The 3,973-nt window shown below is 42.9% G+C and overlaps 1 long non-coding RNA gene across 1 annotated transcript; it reads left to right on the top strand.

Moving 5' to 3' along the window:
* The first annotated feature begins 3,553 nt into the window (after window positions 1–3,553).
* LOC108371879 (uncharacterized) lies at window positions 3,554–3,839 on the top strand. The gene is made up of 2 exons (XR_001848794.1): window positions 3,554–3,636; window positions 3,702–3,839. It is a non-coding gene; the product is annotated as an uncharacterized LOC108371879 (long non-coding RNA).
* Window positions 3,840–3,973: the final 134 nt, after the last annotated feature.

Raw genomic sequence — 3,973 nt, 5'->3', positions numbered from 1 at the left:
TTTGGCACGCCTACACACAAGACTTCGCATATGAACCGTTTCGACGGTAATAGAAAGAATTTTGGAATACCTTAAAGGCAGCATGATTTTAGAGAAAACTAATCGGAACTTTGTTTGCATACAAAAGCATAAAAAAAAAAAAAAAGAAAGTTTGCCCCAATCAGTTTACTAAGCAAACGTAAGAAAATTATTGGAGTTCCAATAGTTTATTCCAAACATAAAAATCAGGTTTCTTTAAGGTATTTACTTTAGGTTCAAAAGAGGGTGTGTTGCATTCGCGTAAATTGATAGAAAATACCTTCACTTAAGAAGGCCTACCTGACTTATCTTCTGGGATAATTTAATCGCATGATCTTTATTTTCTACAAAAAATAAATAATAATAATCAACCCAGCCTAATGTGCCTATGCAGATCTTTTACACAAATGAGAATGAAAGTCCCTACCAGAACAGGTTATCCAGACTACCATTAACATTTTTGTTTTTCAAATCCTAAACGCAAACACAAATTATTACGAAGATTTACAATAAACAAACGTAGGAAGAGTTTAGAAACTTTAAATTCTGATTTTTACTAGGATAGCTACCCAGTTTGTTCTGGTAAAGTTATTCCATTCAACAAACTATTCAGTGCTACATAAACATTAAACAAACAAATAAATATTAAAGCCCACAATCATATGTGAACTATTAATAAATGGAGTCACTTACCCTAACCCGTTCGACGTTGGTTGACTTGGGGGAGAGAAAATTCACTACCGCGCAGGCAACGATATCGATAAAGAAACAATAATAAAGCGATGCTGGCCATTCCTCTCTGGTTTAGTTAAAATACAGATGATTGTTGTTTTTGCGCAACGCTGCCGCAGTACTGCACGCACGAACTGACAGTCTGTCAATGATCTAGTTTTGTTTCTGACCATTCGAGTAAAACTCGCATAATTTGTGAGCGCCACGGTATATCGTTGTGATCAGTGAGAAACAAGGCGGGACGACTCCTGACTTAGATCGACGATCTCACGTACTGCTTCATGGTGCTCTGTCTGCAGAATTTCGGCACATTATAGGTGACATGGCCATGGTGTCTTGTTTGCCGCTTTGCCTGCCGTTTCCACACACACTCTAAACCGTTGCCTTGTTGCTTTGCTTCACCGCTTTGTAACACCGACGATTTAATTTGATTAAATGTTTAGAGAATAAACAAGTTGGCGTGAGATTTCTGATTCAGATGACGAATCGGAACGGATGCCAACTAGCAGTTAGATAAACGATTTGCAGCAGTTGAATGTGCAGACAATCGATTCCTCTTCTGCTGAAAAAGGTTGTTGACGGTTGCCGTGGCACCGGCCCTGGCAGCATCTGAAAAAAAAAACGTTCGGATAGTAGAAACGCAAAATTCAACATATTTTTATGTCCTCGACTCGTCCCACAACTCGCGCACATCTATCCTTAGAAGAAATTGCTTCCAACTTGATGGCCGTCTTTAGAGGTTTTATGAATGTACAAAATTGATTATTATTCTATACATGCGAAGTTGGAACGAATTTAATTCACCGCTGGGAGATGACGGAGACATGAAAACCATGAAGTTAATAATATTATCAATTCGCCCGCAATCGGTAACTTCACATATCAGGAGTCGATTGTCTCAACCTTCATAAGCACTCTCATAAGCGCATAGCGTACCCATCCTTCAGGTCAACTGGGTTTTGACTAACTGATTTGATTGATTTGCTAATAGGGGTTCCAATGAATGGTGTGTGTTGTAGGTTTGCGCGCGGGAGATAAGATAATGACAGAAATTCTAATGTATTTAATCACATTACCGATCCTCTTCCACACACACATACACATTCAACCCAAACACCGTGAGGGTATTCATACCAAAATTTGCTACAACACTACATTTATAAAGTCAATTTTCGCTTCACTTGTGCTACTCTCTGACAAGTATTACGTTCGTTCTATAATCTAATCTGATTACCGAATAAAATTGCGTTAGTTGTACGGCTATTAAAAGTTTACTTTGTCATCTTACTTTCTACCGCCTCGCTGCAATCCTGCCAGCCTACCACCAACCGTCTTCACTGCAGTTTTTACTGCTCCATTTTGTAGCTCACCGTCGACACCTTTCGGCGTATTATCGAATGTTGAGCTACGTATCAGCGTTTGCTTCTTTTGCATTTGTTGTTGCTGCTGCGTCGTTCGTTGACCCACTGTAGTCTTGGGCGCACTTAGTGCCGGCGACGACTTCGTTTGCTGCGACTTCAGTTTACTCACCACTGCAGCAGAGCCACGTGCTGCGCTGACGCGCGGCGCCTTCTGCTGGTCTTGCCGTATGCTTTTTGCGTCATTTACGCGCTTCCAAATATTGGCGATGCGACTTTGCGCTTGATTGATTTTTGCCACTGCATTTTTTGTAGCATGCGCTGCAGCTGTTGTGGCGGTATCACGGCTGTTGAGATTTGAATTGCTGCGCGTAGGAAGCGTCGTTGCCGATACGCGTGTAATGCGCGCTGCGCTGCTGGTGACACGTATGGCCGCATTGCTGTTGGAGCGCTGGGGCATGGCGCCGCTTGTAACTGCACTAGCTGTTGCGATTACTTTACGGTGTTTTGGTGAGCCTGATTTCGCAGCAATCGGTATTTTACGGCTGCTGGCTGCCGGGGTTGATTTTGAAGTAGTCACGGGGGCGGTACACTTTGTTGGCAGCTTTGAACTGCGTTGCGGGCTGCCGCCAGTTGTAATTGTAGTGGTTGCAGTTGACGGTAAAGTCGCTTTCACATCTGACACAACAACTGGAACTTGGCACGTTGCAATCGTCGGTTCGTCCTGCACAAATGTGCCTTGTCGTTCGATGTGACGCTGCCGCCTGTTGTATTGTTGTATCCTTCGCGCTACCGCTATTGTGGGTCTGCAATTTCTTCGGCGTTGTTAACCGCGTTCCAGTTGCATCGGAAGTATTTACATTGGTGTCGCGTTTGCGGCACGCATTTGGCGCGCTGTTGCGGTTGGAGTCAAAGTTTTATGGTGGCAACACGCGTTTGTGGCGACATGTTGCGTTGATATTGTATGCTATAGGGTGAAATGTAAGCTGGTTTTTACGACCACGCACCGCTTTCTGCTTATCATCTGGCACATCTTCGGTCCCAGCTAGCTCAATTGGATTGGCAATACGTGCGCGTGCCAGCGGCTTAGCCACCGACTGCTCCTCCGATTCACTATCATCAGAAGTGTACTCCTCGCTCTGGTCATCATAATTTTCAGCGATGCCATATGTTCATGTTGGTCATGACAAGACTCGGTTTCGGAATTTTGATCGCATTCAATACTGTACAATCACCACCATCTGGAGCACCTCTCACCTCTGCCGCTTCTGATTCTGTCGCGCCGTTGGATGTGCTAATAGGCATATTTATGAATTTAAACTTTTGCGTTTTGCGCGTAGTGAAGAAATATTTTCCGAGGGGCTGTCGTCGGTGGAAGTTAGAGAATACGGTCCGGCCGATTCTTCCGCGATGCGACGAATTCCCCATCCATCCTTCAGGTCAACTGGGTTTTGACGTGCAAGGATGGGGTGCTTAATTGCGTGAATGGTATCCGTGACATATTTCTAACGGAAGCTGAAAGTAGAAGGTGAAAAATATTCAATTAAAATATTGTTGACAAAAATACACTACTTACCGTCTCGTGTCATTCAGGAAATGCTTGACTTAGGCTGCAATTCGATGAATGAAATGTCAACAATGATCGTAAATTTACGCTATGTGAAAGCAACACCGCCTCAGTGTGGCACAGGGTATCACAAAAAAAAAAAAAAATAAATAAATAAAAATAAAAAAAAATCAAGACTCCTCCACTTCAACAACCACGACTGAAAACGGAAAGGTCGCGCTATATGCAAAGTAAAGTTTATTTTATAAAAAGCATGATTGTTGTATTTTATTCGGAAAACCTCAATTCGAGCTCATCC

This window comes from Rhagoletis zephyria, unplaced genomic scaffold (assembly GCF_001687245.7).
Source record: "Rhagoletis zephyria isolate East Lansing unplaced genomic scaffold, Rhagoletis_zephyria_1.1 Rzeph_scaffold_05281, whole genome shotgun sequence".
Lineage (NCBI taxonomy): Eukaryota > Metazoa > Arthropoda > Insecta > Diptera > Tephritidae > Rhagoletis > Rhagoletis zephyria.
This window is presented reverse-complemented; position numbering and strand designations above follow the sequence as displayed.